We start from the raw sequence: 21,382 nt of genomic DNA, 5'->3' as shown, positions 1-21,382 counted from the left end.
GCATATACCCCATCTGTGGATCTTTGGGTCCAGGTGCACAGCAGAGGAACACGGCTGGAGTGCTCTCCGTGTTTGTCGGATTGGTATCTGTAATCTCATTTGATTGCTACCATTACGTTGGAAAGTAGTAGGTAGGATACAAATGATCATTACCCTTTGGAGATAAGGAAAATATAACATATAACATGGTAGGGAAGACGTGGGTTTTGATGTCAGACCTATGCTCACATCAAAGATACGAGCCTTTTTAAATCCAGAGTGCCTCCTTTTATTCAGGCAATTGTTTTTGAGCATCTACTCTGTGCTAGGTGCTGGAGTGAAAAATAGCACAAGTAGACTTAGACCTTACAGGCTACTGAAAAGGAAAGATATTAAGCAGTCACAAAAATGTATGATTACAGACCGTGATAAATGGTTTACAGTCATATCCGGCGGTGGGAGTACGAATTGGTGCAGTCACTTTGGAAAACAGCAAAGTGATGCCTTTTGAATATGCATGTGCCCTGCAGTCCGCCAGTTCCATTCCTTGTAAAATCCTGGAGAAGGTATTGCACTCGCGTACCTGTGTGTACCCAGGGACAATTACATTCATTGCGTTATTTCTCATACTAGCCCCAAATGTGAATCAGCCCAGACTTCTACCAGTCATAGAATGGATCATTAGATTACATTATAGTCCTACGGTGGTGTGCCTATTTAAAATGAAGGAAGTAAAGCTATATGAGCAACATAGAGCAATTAATTTTAAGTGAAAGAAACAGGATATGGAAGAAATACAGAACTATTCATATAAATTTCAAAAAGAGGCAAGAGGAGCAGTACCTTTTCGGAATGCATATATAGGTGCCAAACCTAGGGAGACGGGCCAGGAAATGATTGCCACAAATATCGGGACACTAGTTCATTACATGGCTGGGGGGTGCTGGTTGTTGAGGTGGGAAGAAGCCTTCCTGTGGGACTCTGAGGAGCTGGCATTTACTGGTGAAAGATGCATGAGTACTTATTTTTTTCCTTTAAAAAAAATGTATTTATTTGAGAGAGAGACAAAGTGACAGCACAAGTGAGACCAGCGAGCACTACCAGGGAGGAGAGGGAGAAGCAGGCTTCGCCCTGAGCAGGGACCCTGACACGGGGCTCAGTCCCAGGACCCTGAGATCACCATGCCCTGAGCTGAAGATAGATGCTTAACTCACTGAGCCACCCAAGTGCCCAGCATGAGTACTTACTATCGGTCTTTAAAACGTACACCTGGGGCGCCTGGGTGGCTCAGTGGGTTAAGCCTCTGTCTTGGCTCAGGTCATGATCTCAGGCTCCTGAGATCAAGTCCCGCATCGGGCTCTCTGCTTGGCAGGGAGCCTGTTTCCTCCTCTCTCTGCCTGCCTCTCTGCCTACTTGTGATCTCTCTCTGTGTCAAATAAATAAATAAATAAAATCTTTAAAAATAAATAATTTAAAACGTACACCTATGTTTTATACACGCTTCTGTGTATATGACATATAGGTGCCGTAAAGCAAAGGAACAACCATAAGAGCATAAAGCCAAGTGACCTATAGAGTTTGCGCGGTTGGCTTCTGTAAGACAGTAATGTTTGGGCTGAGATACTTTGATTAAAAACTAAGCAGAATGTGATAGGGAAGGAAGGAGGTGTCTGCATGGTGGTGACTGAGAAGAAAGTGGTCCAGAAATTGCAGCAGGATAATGGGAGGGAAGTTGTCAGGTTCAAGGTGACATAGGAGAGTGGAGTGGTGCCTGTTTAGGCTAAAAAAGCAAAGAGGGGCAGGACAGGTTGGATCTATAAGCCTTATAAAGGATTTTGGTCTTTTATCATGCAAGAAATTGAAAGGTTTTATGATAGTAGGTAATGTATTTGAATTTACAAAGGATCCAAATAATTGCAATTTTGCAGAACAGGTTGGAGAGAGATCAGCGTGGATGCTAGGGGACCATGTAGAAGGAGATGAGGGCTCTGGGTGAGAGGTGATCATGGCAGCTTGCTTTGGATTATAGTGGAGGAGATGGGGAGAAGAGGATATATTTGAAGAATGTTTACAAGATGCAATCATGACATTTTTGGAAGTTTAACATCAGCTTTGCCGGGTAGGTGCTATATAGCCTTCCTAGGTGAGTCACCCAGTCTTCCGGGATCAGCTAGTGCTTAGTGGACAGAGGTCTGGCTAGACAGCAGCAGGGCCTTAGGCATTCCTTGGACAGATTCAACTGACAGGAGTTTTTTCTGTTAACCCTGTCAGCTCTGTTTTTATATAAAAATTCAGTGTTTTGCCCTTGCCTCTTAGCAAAGGTCTCCCCAAGAAGTAGCCCTATGAACACATGATTACTTCTGACAAAAATGCTTAACCCAAATCTAATCATGAAGAAATGTCAGAAACCCAATTGGAGAGGTCTTTACAAAATAATTTTTGTAAATTATTCTACTCTTCAAAAATATCCAGGCCAAAAAAAAGTTAAAACAGGAGGGTTCCAGATTAAAGCAGACTGAAGAGATAAGACAACTAAAAGCTGTGTATGCTTTTGCAGTTTTCTTTTCAGGTAAAGGACATTTTGTGAACAATTGATCTAATTTGAATAAGGTCTGCAGATTAAATAATTTGGTATTGGTGTTTATTTCCTGATAGGGTAGTTATGTTATGGCTGGATAAGAGAATTTAGGAGTAAATGGGCATAATATCCTACTCAAATGATTCAAAAATAATAATTTATACACACATATAAAATATAAGTACAATGCTTATGCAAAATATTGGCAGAACCTAGGTGAAGGGTGTATGGGATTCTCCTGTCTTTGTAACATTTCTGTAACTCTGAAATCATTTTTGAATAAAAAATTAAAAAAAAAACAAAAACAAAAACATACTAGCCATGAAAAGGCCATGCCTGTATTTGCTGTGCCCATGCTGATGGGCTAATATGTCACACATTTTACCCCCTCTAAAGTCCTGCTGGAGAGTTTATTTTAGAATCTATGTGACTGGAAAAGTGATCTTTAGTCTGAACTTTACAATATTTTCTGTTTTCTAGTAACAAAAGCTGTACAACCCATCTTTTCTTCTAACCCTGGAAGCCAGGAAGCTCAGAGTTAAAATTGAACACTCAAGCTAAAGTATGGAACCTTCTGTGTGCCATATTTCCACTCTGATTTTCATCAGTCTTCTATTCTGTGTTACTATAAAATCTGTGTTATGTGTGCGTGCACACGTGCACACCTGTTAATTGGGGAAGTATCTAAAATGTATTCAACCTTTTGTACTAATTTCTTATGGCTGCTGTAACAAAGGACTATAAACTTGGTGGCTTCAAACAATGCACATTTATTTTCTTCAGGTTCTGGAGAGCAGAAGTCCAAAATCAGTTTCATTAAGCTGAGATCAGCTGTCGGCAGGGCCTACTCTGTCTGAAGGTTCCAGGGTAGAATCTGTTCCTTGTGTCTTTGAGATCCTGGTGGCTGTGGTTTATCTTGGCTTGTGCCATATCACTCATCGTGGCCCTCATGGCCATACTGCCTTCTCGACATCTGTGGCCAGTGTCCCTTATGATGGCACTTAGAGCCACCTGGATGATGGAGGATTATCTCCCCATCTCAGGATCCTTGATGTAATCCCACCCACAAGATCCTTTTTTTACCTTGTAAGGTAACATTGACAGGTTGGAGGGATTTGGACAGGGGTATGTTTTAGGACATCATTATTCAGCATCCCACATACAACCTCTGTAAAAGAAGTGACATATAAATATCTTCTTAAAAGTAAATAAAAATTAGATATATTAGTTTATTTCTATACTCTAATTTATCTATAGCAAAGGAACACAGATAAAGGAATCACTATAGCAAAGGAATGCAGATAAAGGAATCAGATTTCTATATTGTGACTTCCAAGCGCTTTTATGAACTGCATCTAGTTTTCTGTTCTATTTCCTATTTGGTTGTTGCTGGAATAGAAAAAATATATTTGATCTTAAGACATTGATCTTATGTCCACTAACCTAGCTAAATACTCTTTAGAGTTTTAAAATGCACACATGCATATATCTTTGCCAGTGATTTTTAAACTACACAGCTAAGTGGTCTGATGTGGTTTGGCTGGTCGGAGAAGGCTTCTGTAAGACAGTGAGGTTGAACTGTAATATTCTGGTTAGAAAAAAGAGTGCTCCAAGCAGAGGGGACAGTTTGAGCTATGTCTGTAAGATCATACCACCTGTAAAATTTGATCTTTGCTCCTCAGTACCTTTTGTTGTGTGAATTTGTGTCTAGTTGTGTTTGTCAGGAACTCCAGTATTTTGTCGACCAGTTAGGATACTAAAAAGTAATCTCATCTTGTTCTTTATTTTAGAGGGAATATATCTAAAATTTCTCCAGTGAGCATATGTACTGGAGGTTTCTGATACATATGCCCTTTATGACATTGAGGAAATGCTCTTCTATAGCCTTCGGGATGGATGATCAGTAGCTTGAACTTGAATAGCCACTAAGGATTATTTTATTTGGCAGTCTAATTCCATAGTCACAGAGCTCTGTCACTGTGAGCTTCATGAGGGCAATGACCATTAACTTGTTATGGTATCCACAGTGTCTGGCACAGTGCCTGGGACTTCATTAGGCATTCTGTATTGAATGAATGAACGAATGAATGAATGGAAGATACTTAATACGTATTTGTTGGATGAAGGAATTAAAGTTAGCAAATTATTATTTAAAGCGAGCCAGAAATCTCACTCCTTTCCATACCCCTCGTAAAATAAATTGAGTTCATGATGCTGCCATTCTTGCTTCCTCTCAGCCCCTGGCACGGTCAGCTAGTCATTTGACATATGAAGGAATAAATGAGTGAGTCAGTCCCAGAAAATTCTGCCCGTGGTCATTAGACTTTGCCCCTAAAGATTCACATTTATTTGAACTGAAGCCAGGTGGTAAAGATGATTTAATCAGGACAAAAATAAAATGCGCTCTTTAATAGAATAATTGCTTATTTCATTTTCTCTTTAAAGTTAGCCATTCATCTCCTACCAGTGTCTTTCAATTTATATATGTTGTCCACAGGGCAATGAAAGTGATTATTCTGAATGAAGTCAAAAGTATTCATAAAAGACTGTCCTGTTGTTTGACGAGAGAGTTTAGAATTCCAGTATTAACCTGGAGAGGGGTTGGGTACAGTGGCAGGCTTAGAGTTTACATCAAAAAGACAGGGTTGAACATCTGAGTAAGGACGTAGACAGATTTACTGGGGAACAACTGAGGGAGGTTGGTTGTCCTAAAAGAGGCAGGAAGTGAGGTAAGAATGTCTAGTAGATTTAAACACCTGACGGTGGTAGTTCAAATCCTGTGTGTACTATCCATTTCAAAGGGGAATTTCATTTAGTAAGTTAGTTCATGTAACACCCAATATTAGAATGTCCAGTGGCTCGAAATGGATTACCTTTTCCTATCTTGGGACTCTGTTCAGAAAGCCTTTGACAACACCATTTTCCCTGGAAAGTAAAGGTCGGTTTGTTTAGGCATCTCCAGCTCTGTCCACCTCCTCTCCCTGCACACACACTGCTCCAGCTCCATGTAATGGGTTCTTACTGTAGGGGGTCTTCTCTGGAGTTGTTGGGAGAGACCCCAGAGACCAGATCACTTACGCAGGACTTGCTAAAAGATTGCACAACCCACCCTGGGGTACTAAGTAGAGATGGAAGAAGTCAAAAGTGAGGACTCAGGAAAGAGGCTGAGGTTGACTGTTGTATCTGAGATAGTAAGCAGAGAGTGAGGGCTGCTTTGGGGACAGGCTGTATGACCACTAAAAACAAGGCAAAGGTGTGTGGGGGTCGAGCACAAAGGAGCCAGCTGCGTGGATCTTGAGTGGGACCCCATCCAAAAGGTTCAACTGAAGGAGCAGTGTGATCCCAATTGTCGGGTAAACCATCTGAAGACCAGGGCTAAAAGGGACTTGGGAGTCGAGCAGTGGACAGAAAGCAAGCTAGCTTCAAGCATACTACTGTGGAGAGGTGGAGGGAGTCCCCGTGGGGACATTGTAGTGAGTTACCGAGACCACAGGACGAGAGAGCCTGTATTGGATAGGCACCCCACCCTGAGGACATATGGAAGCCCAATCACAAAGTTAAGTAAAGTTAAGTAAAACCTTCCCTGGGCACCCCACCCCTATGTGGAGTATAGAGCCCATGGAGGAGAATGTGAAGCAAGAAAACAGAGAGGCAGGATAGCTCCCCATCCCCTTCTCCAGGTATGCTTCTAAGCCTGAAATAAACTCTCGCTCTAGTAGGGGGATTTTTTAATTCAGTGAGATGGGAGGTTTAGTTATCACAGTGGAGTGCTTGAAGGTAAACTTTTTTAGTAACAAAAAGTAGACTTTTTTGTTATCTAAGAGGAACATTATGGATCCACCTAAAATTCCATCTCAGGAAAAGGAAAAACAGTTCACAGAACAACCTTAACAGGGAGTAGTGCAGTGACTAAAGCTGTTCTCCCCCTGTACACCTACCTGTAAAGGTCCAATAAAGTAGGACATACACAAGGCTCTGTCCCTTCTCCGCCTCGTGCATTGACAAATCTTTTTCTACTTGAGCACTTAAGATTAAGCATGCTATAATAGCTGCCTTCGAAAGAACCAGAGGGAGGGACAGAGGGGGAAAAAAAAAACAACTCTCTTGACCCCATATCCCACTCCTAACTCCCCATTTAACTGCTCATCTTTACTTTTCCTCCCTCTATCACTCTTCTCCTTATTCATACCACCACTCCAGCTATAGTACTAATATAAGATAGCAAGCACATCCCTGCCACAGGGCCTTTGTACTTGCTCTCACCGCTCTGCTCATATCATGCCTAACTGCATGCTTTGCTCCCTCCTTCCCTTATAGTCTCTGCTTAATGCAACCTCATAATTAAGGTCCACCCAGATCACCCTTTATTAAAATAATAACACTTGCCCTCCCCATACCACTTAGCCTCTTTCTCCTGCTTTATTTCTCTAAATAGAATTATCAGAGCTGACATACTATATATTTGAATATTCATGTGTTTTCACCACCCCACTCTCCATCAAGCCCTATGTTCCATGAAAGTAGGAGTTTGTTTTTTCATAGTTGTGTCCTTGCCCCTTGAACAGTGCATTGAATATAGTAGACACATTCAAGAGATACTTCTTGAATGAAGGAATGCTTTCTAATTGCTTTAGCCTCTCCACATGCCATTCCTTCAGGCAAGAAAGCTTCCTTTTACCCCTTTTCCTTACAACTGAGCCCCCGCTGAGCCTGCTAAGATTCTGGGCATCCTTTGAGGCTGCGTTTCCATGCCCCCTCCTCTGTGCCACTGCCCTAGGCAGATTTAATCTCTCTCCCCAGGACTCCTAGCTCTCAGTTCTATTTCACTTTAATCAAGTTCATGCTCTTAACCACTACATGGTACTGCCTCTCAGACCTACATGTTCTTGATTTTTAGGTTTACAAATGACTAACTCAACAACTGCAGGTCCTCCCCATGTTATGGAACTGGAACGTGGCTGTCCTTGAACTCTGTGCAACAGTGTGCATCCTAAATCTAGGATTTTCAGTTCCGCAGCCCTGCCACATGTATTTTCCATCCTCCTTCTCTTTATCCTGTTGATTTTCACCTCCTCCGCCTCCTTCTTCATCATCACCATCATCATCATAATCCTGCAAATGTTCAAGGGCACATGACACATCCATCATTTTCTTAAGCTTCTTTTGTTTAATGTTAATGAAAAAGCCTGCCTCTTCCACTGAGCAACCTTCCCCATGACTGTGGGGAGTGAGAATTCTTCCTCTCACTTGGCCTATTTAAATGCTGAAATGCCCTGATCAGTTATAATCAAATACTGAGTGGTGGCGGTCAATAATGGCTTAGGTGAACTGGGGCAATGACTTGGGGCTGTGGGTCACATGAGGTCATTTTAGATCTTCCCGGAAAGGGTTAGGGGGATGAGGCCGATCAGTCACCTCAGCTCTGTGCCTGCCTATTAAGATCCCATTAGGTTTTTGGCCAAGAACATGATAATATTTCATGACAAAACTTGGAAAAGTTAAAAATTTACAGATGAGTTAATGCTTTTTTTTTTCCTTTCCTCCTTTTAACATATTCCTTATTTTTTATTCTCTGAGACCATTTGCGTCAGGAGGAATTTCCTTAGAATCCCCAGGCGAAAAATGCTTCATTGGACAAAATTGGGCCAAGAGATGAAATGACCTCACAACTCGTGCTGAGTGACATATATTAAATGGTAGCTGGGCACCTTATTTAGGGACTGCTGGTCACCAGCGTAAACACTGCCTCTTCTCCAAAGCTTGGCCTAGCTTCCTCCCGTGACCCCAGGCAAAAACAGTCTCACCTTCCTTTGCGTTACTGTAGCACTTTATTTATATGTCTGTTACACTCATTTTGTTTTATACAAAGGTACTAAATGTGTGTCCCTGCCACTAGACTTTGAGTTCCCCAGGACCACCACTGTGCTTCATGCATCTCTGCATACTCAAGGTCTTCCATGTAACAGACAGACAGTACAAGGTACGAGAATATACTGAACTACAGCCTGTCTAGTCCAGGCAGTAGAGTCAGTGGACATTTGTTGAGTAACTGCTTATATGCCCAATATTTTAACATATTTGGTCTTCTCTATTCCTTACAGTTTCCCAACCAAGCATAGCTATCGCTCTGTTGTAGATGAACGGGTGAGGGATTTATTCCATCACCTAATGAGTGGCAGACCTAGCTTTAATTTCAAGTCACTTGAAGACGTATTCTGTGTTCTGTCTCTTTCATTAGAGCTTAACACATTTTTCAGGCACCCCTCTATACTGTTTAGCTACCAGCTCTATAACAACATGAAAAATATTCCTGTAACTCTATTCATCCATTTGATGAGCAGAAGGAACGTGTAAATATCGTCTAACTCAGTACTCTCACTTATGACACAGTGGAGTCCCAGAGAGAAAAAAGATCTTAGCCAAAATTGCTCCTACTAGTTTGAAACATGTTATCCTTCTCCTTTCTGTTGCCCCTAATCCTTAGCATTCTAATGACCATCTGCACAACATTGGACGTGATGACCAGTCAGCTCCCCATGGAATTACTCCTCACGTTCTCTGTCCTCCGGCCCCGCTCCACTATACTCTCTGATGCCTCTCCCTTTGCTTCCTTTCCCTCTGCCTGCAGTTCCCTTCCCTCTACTCCTTCTCCTGTCTCACTTCCACTTAGCCTTCAGATCTGAGCTTGGGCATCATCTCGTCCTGGAAGTTTTCAGGTTAAATGAGGTGGAGTCTCTGCGTTCTCTTGGCACATAGCTCTGGCACAAAGCACACTCCTAGCTGTTAGGTGTTTGTTACCTGGGTTTCTGTCTTCCTTGTTCGCGTGGCTGTGAATTCCTTATGGGCAGGTGTTGTGGCTCTTTCATTTCTATAGCACTTGTATCTAGTACAGTCCCTGGAACAAAGGTGGCTTTTGGTAAATTTTGAATGAAACAGCCACTTGGCAGGATTCTGCTGTGAAGGGTGACAAGCTTTGGAGATGCAGTGGTGGTGAAGGCTCACCTTCTTGATATCTCAAAGCTGTTCTTGAAGACTCTTCCAATCTCGAAGGTGTTCTTAAAGACTCTTCCAGTATTGAGGGGCCAAAGGAACCCCACCATTTCTTTTTTTTTTTAAGATTTTATTTATTTATTTGACAGACAGAGATCACAAGTAGGCAGAGAGGCAGGCAGAAAGAGAGGAGGAAGCAGGCTCCCCATGGAGCAGAGACCCCGATGTGGAGCTCGATCCCAGGACCCTGGGATCATGACCTGAGCCGAAGGCAGAGGCTTTAACCCACTGAGCCACCCAGGTGCCCAGCCCCACCATTTCTTAATGCTGCAACTATATACTGGTATTTGTAATGTTTGAGTGCTTTTGTTGAGTTGCACCAAGAACTTATGTAGAAAGGTCTGGCATGGCATATGCAGGAGAGCCTTGCACCTAATACTGATGATCTCATAGTGTCTGTTCTCTACTGTCACTAAGGGAAAAAAAATGCGTCTGTGTTCTTTTCATCGTGTGGTATAACTAACTACAGTATGTACCCTGTGCAACATCTGTCTTCTTACCAAAATCAAAGCTTTAAATTAAGTGAATGAGTTTCTCCTCCATTGCATCATCCCACAGGAGACCAGAAGGATGGTGTTTTTTGGGGAATATAAGGGTGTTTTTGACTTCTCTGAAATCATGTACATCCACTCTCAATATCAAACCAGCAGAGAACTTACTGGCCTTAGAAATAAAAGGAACAGTCTTAATTTTGACATTGACACTTTCTGTCTAGGTGAACTTGAGTGAATCATTTGATTTTTCAGAGCCCCATCTCTTTATCTCAACAGTGATGGCTTTGGGGCACTTGGATGCCTCAATTGGTTGAGTGTTCAGCTCTTGATTTTGGCTCAGATCACGATCTCAGGATTGTGAGATCGAGCCCCATGTCTAGCTCCTTGCTCAGCAGGGAATCTGCTTGAGATTCCCTCCCTCTGCCCTCCTTCCCTCCCCTCCCCCAAATAAATAGATCTTTTTAAAAAATTAAAGTAAAAAGCACTGGACTTTCCTACTCTCTAGATGTATCCAGCATTGGTTGAACTAGTGATTGTAACAGCTGTCTGGAAATCCTCTGTAGCAAGGAGACATCTTAGGTGTATTGAAGCAGGCTAGGAGGCGGGGATATTTAGTGGGGAACATACTGGATATGGGGTATTGCCTGTATGGAAGAGTACCTTTACCTTTGGCCACATGCAAGAGCCCCTCTTTAGGGTGCTGGGTCCTAGGCTGGTACCGTCATCTGAGTCCACCTCTGGGTAATGATCTTCATCAGGAATTTCAGAGTAGGGAGAGCTGGTAGAGTGCATTTAAGCCAAAGTCATCAGGTACAGTTAGGATTTGGAAGACTAAAAAATGCTAATTCTCTGGACCAGGCATGTCATGGAGGAGGGATGAAGCAAGAATCTTGGGCCAGATGTTAACCAAGTCAGGGCAGAAGCACGTCTGAAGTGGCTGACAGTTGTCCCCTGCCCCTTTGCAATGTCCAGGGATCACCATTTATGTATTGGCACATCAGGTGGTTTAAAAGTCCAAGGTCAAGGTAGCAGTTTGGAGCCCTTTAAAGTATGGAGAGTTGAAGGCTGTGGAGAGGGTGAATTGGGAAAGAAGAGATGGATGGAATGAGGTGAGGCACTGAAGGACTTTTAGAGAAACAGATTTTGAGGCAAAGCCTCTTTTCCCCTTCTTGGAACTGTTGACTTAGCAAAACAGAAGAAACCACACAGACATCCACACCACGAAGCTGATCTGGAGCTCGGAGGCTCCAGAGGGCCAGGGAAGGCCCAGCTCTGTGTGAAACACTTACGTAGCCTGTGACCACAAACTTTTGGGCAACATAACGGGTGATTATCATTCATTACGTGTTCAGTTGTGAATCAGAACAAAGTAAAATGAACCACTGTGCAAATCCAGCCTCTGGTAATCCTGAATACATGCTTGACAGGGGATGGCGGTGGGTGTGTAGACTTTGAGCTACAAAGTAACCAAAACACTAATTGGGATTATTTCCCCATTGCCTTCAAGAGAACAGTTCCAACTACTCAGCCTATCATGAAAGAACCTTCGTGATCTGTCTGGTGCCCGTCCTCCCGCCCATAGGCTTGATTTTTTTTTTTTAATCTCCTGCTCCATGGAAGCCTTATCTTGAGCAAGTTATATGACCCCTGTAAGCCTCAGTTCCTGCGTCTGTGAAATGGGGATACCAATACCTGTCTTCACAGGCCTGTACTAACTATTAAATGAGAGAGTGCACGGAAAGCCACTAACAGAGGTTTGCTCTCAGTATATGGAAACTTGACATTTGTGAATTTTTGTAATTATTACTATAAATGCTACATTCCAGTGAAACCATAGCACTCTCTTCAAGCCATTGTTGTACTACAAACTTGGACCCTTTTTGAGGTGCTTATCAAAGTACCTTGTCATTTGTAGAGTAACTGTCACACACCCTAACTACATTGAAAACTAGGACAAGGACAGTATCTTTTCGTCTCTGTTTCCCCAGAGCCTGACCCCCATAGTAGGTGCTCAGTTAAGTGTTTGCTGAAGAAATGCATGAAGTGTCTCTATTCTGGAGAGTCTTGATTCTCAGCAGATGTTTCATGAGCACCACCCCCCCTTTATCCATATTAGGCACCTACTGTATGTGGGGAAACCACACCAGGAGCTTGGCCTGCATGATCTCAGCTAATAGCCCCGCCTGCCCTGAGAAGGCAGCTTTTATGTAAACTCTTGACAGGTGAGTACAGAGCCTCAATGAACAGAAATACCTCAAGTGTAAACGTTAGATGACTTTTTTCACCATGAACCCACTAGGAACCCAAATTGAGATCCAAACAATCCTCTTGGTCTGGCATGAAAAATGAGACCCAGATCTCTATCTCCGGCTGTTCCCACCCTTTATGGGCACTGCAGTTGTTTGCACCTTACCCAGATTAACCAGACCAGTCTGTACTCTGAACTCAGAAAAATAGAGATTAAACATTTCCTGGCTTAAAAAAAGGAGAGTATAGAGAGTTAAATTATCAGCTCTTACTTATTGACTATTTACTGTGGACAGGCGGCATGTCCGGGCTTTCTCTACCTTGGCTCTGTTCTTTCCGAACATCTTGGAAGGTGAATGTTCTCCTGTGCCTTTTACACTGGAGGAAACTGGCATCTGTCAGGGTCTCAGAGTTGGATTCGTGGAGCTGTGATTCCTGACCAGGCTGAACTACAACTCTCTCTCTCCACGGCACTAGTCAGTCTGGAGGACTTAATGTCACTGGCCCCCAGGCCTCCCTGACCCCCCCCAACACCCACACCTCCTCTGTATACCCCAGAGGCAGGTGTGCAAGGATGTTGCCTCCCCGCAGCTCAGTGCTCAGTCACCACCCTAAGAGCACAGGCCAGTGAAGTGGAAAATAGCTCTTACTCCTCGCTCTGGCATCTGTCCCTCAGGTGAGAGCCAGATTCTCAAATTGCGAGGCCAGTGGCAAATTGGTCTACACCACGCACACGGGGTATCAGCACACAGAGAGTTCTGCCAGAATTCGCACATCCTGGAAGCCAGGCTGGCATTGGTGGCCAGTTTCATTTAATCTTGCCTCTGATGGCCGCGTGGTGAGTGGAGAGAGAGAGGGGAAGGCAGGACAGTAGGAAGCACACAGATCTCCAGAAACCAGGTTTGTTTTGCTGGTTCAGAGTACCTTTAGGCACTGCCCTGTGCCTTCTCTGTCAACCCACAGCAACAGCTCAAGTGTCCAGGAAGGGGAAGGGCTGGTTCCACTGGCCGCTTCCTTTCATCTGACGTCTGTGGTTCTTCAAGTAGCCGGGTATAATAAGAGCATGGCCTTCAGAATCAGACTGACTCAGATCGCTTCTGCCACTTGGCACTTATATGACCATAAACGTGTCTTTGAACTGTGGTGAGTCACCGTTTCTTCATCTGTAAACTGAAGGAAATGGCTGGATTGTCATGAAGATTATGCATGAGGATGTGTATAAAACAGCACTTAGTAGGTGCTTGGCCTGTGTTAGCTGCCTTCCCTCCCTTCCACACCCCACTCCCATCCATTCACCTGTAATACCTTAAAAAAAAAAAAGCCATTATAATTGTCATTTGTTATTTTGTGAGCTCCATGTGTTACTGATTAATAACACAGAAACTGTTTAAACCACGCTCACAGAACCATAACCCTGCCCTACATCATGTCATAGCATTTCACAGATAGCTGTTTTTTCCCCTTTTTTCTTCCCCCTTTTCTCTAAGGAAGTCCAGATGGGCCCGATACATTCTTACACACTGGGTCGCCTCCGCCAAGGGTTAAAATCAGGTCTGTTTCATAGGCAGATGATCTATTCATAACAAAAGCTGCCTCCTGGCCCTGGGCCACAGCCAAACACTGTTCCTCTCAGGCCCTCCTTTCATTTGTTTCTGATTGTTCTGCAGTGTTTACATATCTTACTTATTAGCATGGTCTTTTATAGACTATAAGCTGAGGGCAAACCCTCCAGGATCCGCTTTCCCTCTCAGTGCCCTTTCTTCCTTTAGTCTCCTTACCTCTGTGGACCGTTCTTTTTCACAGGGACTCGTTCAAATAGGGAAGCAATTTTTAAATCTTTCCTTTTTTTTTTTTTCTTTAACATGAGAGTCACTTAGCGTTCTCAAGGAACTGCTGTTGAATATGGAGAAGAGCGAAAAGATACCCCTGGAATGTGCGATTTTTTTTTTTCCTTCTCTCTCTCTTTCTCTCTCTCCCTCTTGACATAGGAAAATCCTGTCATGTCCATTGACTTTTCAGGGGACATCTTCCCCTCAGGGTACAAGGGGCACTGGGCTGGCCCCAGACTAGATGTTGAAGATGGTGCTATCTACTCTGTCCTTGCCTCGCCTGTTTATAGCCTTTTTTCTCTTAAAAAAAAAAAAAAAAAGTCTCAGGAAGCCTGTGGACTCTTGAGTCAGATATGTGTCTAAGAGCTGATTCCGCCCTCTTGGTGAGCCTGGGAATTCTCCTAATGTCTCTGAAACTCAGTTCCCATTGAAACTGGGGACATGGGCTTGCTCAGCATCTCAGGTGGGGGAAATGGAGGTAACAGTGCCCCGTGTGGGGACTACAGAAGCTCCACCCAGGCGCTCTGCGAATCCGGGACAGATTCTGAGGCCTGGCCCAGCGACAGCAGGAAGGGGGCCGGCTCGCTGTCTGACATGGACATTCTGGCCCATGCTGTCCCTGGTGACCTCTTAGGTAACCAAAGTACATGAGCTTCCCACCTTCTCTCTCCATCTTTCTTCTGACCTCCTCCCATCTAACCCTCATGATTTCTTAATGCTCTTGCAACCTGCTTTGTCATAGAGAAGATGGGAGGGATGAAGTCCTTCACCCTAATTACCACTCGATAAGTACCAGTTTCTGGTACTTTCACAGTCCTTCACTGGGGAATGACACAGGTGTGTCTGCAGAGTTTTTAGTTCTCTTTGCCTGGCCCCTTTAGCCTTCTTGTCATGTTTTAGGCCAGAAGTGCAGAGAGAGCTCTGAAGATCGGGATCCTTCAGGTCCAGACTTGTATGGACATGTCCCAGATCCCCCGAGCTAAACCTGAGAAGAGAGGAGGAGGTTCTTTTGGGAAGACAGTGATTGATGAGTATGCCCGGCAGTTCTGACTTTTTTCAAATGAGGCCCCAATATAATTCAGCCAAGGTTCTCTTTGCCTTTATCCCATACTCTGTTAACAGGGTATGTCTCAGTTGTATTTGTTCCCACTCATAGATCTTCCAAATAGAAATTAATTCATTTGAGTGATCCTGTTGATTCCTATCTCGCTCTTCTCCAGAGCCAATACAAACCCTGTACCCTACTTCAGAATTCTAGTCAAGATGGTGTCAGATCTTACTTTTGAAAATTAAATGCCTCCCTGTAATCTGCTCCATAAATAAAAAGTGCAGGTTGGCCAGTATAAGGGTGATGATATTAGGACAGGCTCCATTTCCCTGGGTCACTGAATGTACCAGGCACTGTACCAAGGCCTATAATAGACTATGCCACATTTAATCTTTATAAGTCTATAAAAGAGGTCCTATCTGCCCCATTTTTCAGATGAACACCCCGAGGACCAATGACATACAACAATTTAGGACTAAACATGGAGAGTCAGACCAGTCTCTCAATCTGTGGTCAGATTTATGAGACAATATCTGAGACTAGACACTGGTATCAAAGCAAAAAATCATAACAAGGGAAACTCAGAAGCCAGTCAGGAGCCAAGCAGGAGGAGAAAGTGTCCGCAATTCAGCAGTCAGAAATCAGGGGCTATCTGGGAGAGGTGCTGTGGGTTGGGTGCCATGCGCTTGTTACAGGGAAAAGGCTGTGTCATCCTTGCCTGCACCTGCTTATCAGCCTTGTCTCTAAGGCTGCCAGAGGCATCTTTTTAGCTGAAGTCTATAAGGGAGAGCTGCTTTCCCTAACAGCTGGCTCAGAATCAAAGGAGGACATTGGTTGGGTCATATATGAGAAGCATTCAATTAGTCCTCTGCTCATTCCTGGGGTTGTGGCAGAAATAGAAGACACGGTTCTGACACCAAGAGTCCAGGTCACTATGTGACACTGAAACAGAGCTAAGAGTCCATCTGGTGACCAGCACACAGAAAGGGTACCCTCTCTCCTCTCACTCGCTGCTTCCCCTTCCCCTACCCACGCCACTAGCCCCTCCTCCTTGACTCATGGGATCCAACAAAGAGACCAGGAACTGTTTACCCACCACAGATTGTTTAGGCTGTGAAAAAGATGCAAGCTATGATTTTTATATCTTTGGGGTTCCACAGCTCTTGGAGTTTTCAAACAGGTCTGAGCTCCCTGGAGCCAGTCAGGCATCTGTATAGAGGAGGCCAAGGGTAGCTTCTTATCTGCAAAGGGGAGAAAATTCGGGGAGATCTTAGGCAGCCCTCAAAGTTTTCCTGGCTCCTCTGTCTCTTGCAAAGCAACTTTGGGTGTGTTTTAAGTCTATGCGAATGAGAAGCATATGGATTAAGTTCCTATTGTGATCACATACAGATTTCAAAATGATGAAGAATAAGGAATTTGGGGTTTAGCGAGTCCAAAATAGTTGGCAAATAACTCAGGACATTGCAAGCAGCATTTGGCTGCCTCCCTCCATTCCAAATTTGGGGACTGTTTGCTTGGGTGACAAACCCGTTCAGTGCCCTCCCTGCCTGCCTGCTTGAACTGCTCGGCCCCAGGAGATACCTGTGGACAGGTTTCACGTGTTCCTGTTTTGCTTAAGCTAAAATAAGGGGATTGGATTTCTAGAAAGAGCATACTCTCTACTAGAGGACTCTTAACCTTTCAGAAACCTCCAAACAGAGAACAAGAAAATTTGGCAAGCCTGAGCTTTATGAACTATGTGCTACTTACGGGTGATTGAACATGTGTCCTGTGCTATTGTTGCTCCGAATATCGGTGACATTGTTGATAACTTCAGCCGTGTGCTGCAGTGGGTGATTTAGTTTATAAAGCATTTTATATGCATCTTATATACTAAATACACATTATATGCAATTTATAGATATAGGTATGTATATGAACACATATAACATAAGTTGTGACAGCCGACAGTATAGAAGTACAGAGAGTAAAGGAAGATGTAAGAAGAAAGAACTCAGCCAGTCAGGGTTTAGAGAAGCTTCCCAGAGCAGATAATATTGAGCTAAATCCTATAAAAGGACTTGGAAGAGTTAGTCAGAGGAAGGTCAGAAGGAATGCCTTTTAGGCAGAAAGAGGAGCATTTATCAAGACATAGAGATGAGAAAGAAAATGGCACAGTTGGGGGAATTTCTAGGCTGTGATGGGCTGGTTGGAGTAAAAATGACGGGACTGTGAAGAAATGGTACCATGTGTTATAAGGTAAGACATATAGATAAAAGCCAGATCAGAAAGGTCTCACGCCATGGAGAACTCCTAAAGCATGTAAGGGAGTGATACAATTATAATTAGGTTTGTGTGTTAGAAGGATCATTGTATTGGAGGTAAGGAGGTTGAATTCTCTGAGCAGGGTTTTTGGGGGTGCAGGAGAAGGGCAGTATTTGAGACAGAAAAACCAGCTTAATTACTACTGCACTAATCCAAGCAAGAGATGATAAAGAACTAGAGTAATGTAGCAATGGGGAGAAACAAGCTTTGTTTAAAAAATAGAGTTGACAGTATATAAGGCCTAATGTGAGGCAGAGGAGAAAGATGACTACATCGTAAGGTTAAGAATGGTATCTTAGGGGCGCCTGGGTGGCTCCACGGGTTAAAGCCTCTGCCTTCGGCTCAGGTCGTGATCCCAGGGTCATGGGAACCAGACCCACATCAGGCTCTCTGCTCAGCAGGGAGCCTTCTTCCCCCACCCCCCTCTCTGCCTGCCTCTCTGCCTACTTGAGATCTCTGTCTGTCAAAAAAATAAATTAAAAATCTTAAAAAAAAAAAAGAATGGTATCCTAGTGGTTGGGTAGATGGGAAGACAGGGACCCCAGCACAAGAGCATCCCTGGGAGGAAGGATAGAGGGTTCTGTTTCAGACACATTGATTAGACATCCAGGTCAGGTGTCCAATATGGAACTCAACAGCAAAGCCTGAGTTTGGGAGAACAGTTTGGGACTCAACAGCATAAAAATTGTCATTGCATCCATGGGAGTGGATGGTCTGACCCCATGAGATGCGGTGAATGACAGGCATGGATGAGTGAGTCTGGGAGGGAAGAGGAAGGAAAGCCTCCCAAAGGGACAGAACTAAGAAGGGGTAGAGCCTGGACCTGAACCCAGCACTTGGGACTCCAGATCCTTCCACTGTCCCAAAAGGGAATAGAGTTAAACCATCTGTTATTTCACATTTCTTGAGAGCATATTATGTCCTAAGATTTTTATACACATTATACCACTTATGACTCACATAGAACTCTGTGGGAGGTGAGATTATCCCATTTATAGATGAGGAAACCGAGTCTCAGACAAATTCAAAGGCACATGGCTAATAAACAGCCTGGCCAGAATTGAAACTCAGGTTTTTCTAACTCCAAGGTCTGTGCTCACATTACTAAGTCACGTTCACTGTCTTTGAGATAAGAGGTATCTCCTCACTATTTTGTAGGAGAGGCAAACAACTCATTACAATTTCATCTGAGAAGTACAGAACTTGAGGTCAAGGCTAAGAGCCCCATTCAAAAACCACATTCTCTGTGCTCTTTTTTGTACTGTGTAGTGAGTTGGGAGTTGGCTGGAATGTGTATAAATGGTTTTTTTCTAGTAAGACGATAGCACAGTCCATTTGGAGGGAGAGATGAGCCACCACGGAAATACTCAGTCCCACACATGCCTGCGGCTACCCTCTGAAATTCCCAACCTGGCTGGAGGCACTCAAAACAAAACCTCCTATTCCCTCCCAGGACCACTGGCGCCTGGAGCCTGCCTGCCACCCCTGCCAGAGGTTTAGACCAACCTCGGGGTGATGGGGTGGGGGCAAGGCAGAACGGAAATTGCTGGAGTGGCTCCCTGCTCAGAGCCCAGTCATCTCTCCCAGCAAGAGGTGTGAGCAGGCACTGCAGGGAAACTCAGCTGACAAGAGCATAGCCTTCGATGAAATGTAGCCAGTGGCATCCACTCATGGAGCCAGCCTGGGCACAGACATGAAGAGGCAGGGACAAACGGAGAGAGGCTTCTAATCCCTGCTTGACCGTCTCTCATCCTTGTGATCCTAGGTAGTTGGCCTACCCTCCTCATGCCTTTGTCTTCAGCTATTACATGGGCTGTGCTTGTTGGACTCCACGTACTATCTAGGGTAATTGCATGTTTCAATACAAATATAAACTTAGAAATCACTTTATACCTGAGTTCCCCCCAGCCCATTGTGTACCTTAACTTCTACTAGCTTGCAAACCTTGGGAGGATACATGCCTCTGATGCCCATCTTTCTGTATCTCTTCATATTTGAAGCCATAGTTGGAACTCCATGTGTATCCAAGAAATATTTGCTGAGTATTTGCTCAGTGAATGTCAGATATTATGGGTAGTAGCCATTAAATATATTAGATACATGGTGTCGGTCATCAAGAAAGGCCCCTGGTAGTCCTGGACACGGTCACAAGGGTAGCCGGGCAAAGTTGATACTTAGAGAAGCCCCAAGAGGCCACTGGGCGGGATCCCTGGAGCCATGGGACAGAGTGTGTGTTGAAATAGCCCGCCGGAGAATACTGATTGGCCAGTTGGAGAGGAATGACTCAGCTTCGTGGAATCTTAGATAATCTCGAAGACAAAGGTGATATTAAACATTCTCGTCCAATCTGTTTATATTATAGATGAGGAAAGTAGAATCTGCAGAGGGAAATAAGTTCCTAGCCTGGATCTTGTTTGGATCTGAAGTTACTCCTGTTTTCTATACTAGCCATCTGACCTCCTCCATTAGATTTCCTCGTTTGAGGGTCAGTATAATGATAGGACTTACCTCACTGGGTTGTCATGAGTATTAAATGCTAGAATGTCTGTAAAGAGCCCAGGAGAGTGGCATGTTGTAAGCCTGCAGTAATTGCTAGCAACTACTCTTTTATTATTTCTTATTGTTACCCTTATTTCTGTACCATTATTTCTTACTGTCATTGCCTGACTTAGAGGGTGGCTTCACTGAGACTCTTTACCTTTTCAAAAACCATGGCTTTTTTTTAAATATTGAATTTTTGACCAGCAGTAGGGTGTATTGGTACAAAAATATACCTATCCTTCAACCTTATGACCTTTACGTCAAAGTAGAATTCAGAACTATATGTTCTCATGAAAACTAAAATGAGTGTGAGCTTCATGAGTGTGAGCCCAGCCTGGAAACAGTTGTTTCCACCCGGGCTGCCTTCCTTCTTGACTTGAGGAAACACTTAACTTCTCCTTCAGGGCCTAGCTCACACAGCTCGCACTTGACCACCTCTGGAAAGTGCCCACATCTTGGGTTTCTACCACGCTTGTCAGACCCCTAGTTAGACAAGGAGCTCTTTGAGGAAACGAGCCATGCCTTCATTATTAGTAATTATCATTGTTATTATTATTTTACTTCATCATTTTTATAGGCTTGATCCTGATCTCAGTGCCTGGCATATAGTGAGCAACCAAATGTTTTGTTTTATTTCAGGTTTCTATAATTTTATTTATATCACACATAATTAAAGAATATAGCAAAAGTCTACATGGTGCTTCAAACCCTACCAAATTGAATAATCGTGTGCCACCACCCATGAGAAAGAGTATTATGGAAGAGAATATTTCTAGTACCTTTTGAGTATGAAGGTTTAACCATACAATTCAACAAATGTTAACTAGTTTCTATTTTGCTTAATGTTCTAGCTCTTAGAAGTAGTGTTGAATTTGAATCTTGATTTGGATGTACTCCATTATGTGGAGCATAATATCCTCCCACATTTATATCATCTGAAAATGTGATAAGTTTTACTTCTGAATCATGTCTACTTCATTGTTAAGAATATTCACTAAATCAGACCACGGGCAAATCTAGAGACCTTCTTACCAGGTCTTAGTTACTTTTGACTGTGGTCATTCAACTCTGTCCCCTGACTGTTCCATCATAAGCTTCATTTCAAGGAGAACCAACGTGTATTGGTATTAAATGTATAATTAGCTGTTTGTAGTTGATGGCTTATTCTGTCTTCACCAAAGTCCTCCATCGTTTGTATCGATCCTCCCTTTTTTGAACTGAGGGAACTGAGGCCCAGAAAGATGAGGTTGTGTGAGATCACCTGGCTAGAATACAGCAGGCTGGAATAGAATCAAGAGAGGTCTTAGACTCA

The 21,382-nt window shown here is 43.6% G+C and overlaps 1 protein-coding gene and 1 long non-coding RNA gene across 11 annotated transcripts in view; one reads left to right on the top strand and one right to left on the bottom strand.

The window, feature by feature from the left end:
* The window catches only part of FGGY (FGGY carbohydrate kinase domain containing), a 414,785-nt gene that overhangs the window by 258,495 nt on the left and 134,908 nt on the right, over positions 1-21,382 (top strand). The window lies entirely within an intron of this gene.
* Positions 3,452-6,551, bottom strand: LOC125097918 (uncharacterized). Its single transcript, XR_007126645.1, has 3 exons — positions 6,496-6,551; positions 5,431-5,482; positions 3,452-3,725 (listed from the first exon to the last, which is right to left on the bottom strand). It is a non-coding gene; the product is annotated as an uncharacterized LOC125097918 (long non-coding RNA).

Source organism: Lutra lutra, chromosome 4 (assembly GCF_902655055.1).
Source record: "Lutra lutra chromosome 4, mLutLut1.2, whole genome shotgun sequence".
NCBI classification, from domain to species: domain Eukaryota; kingdom Metazoa; phylum Chordata; class Mammalia; order Carnivora; family Mustelidae; genus Lutra; species Lutra lutra.
The sequence above is the reverse complement of the archived record's forward strand: the minus strand, read 5'-3'. Positions and strand labels throughout refer to the sequence as shown.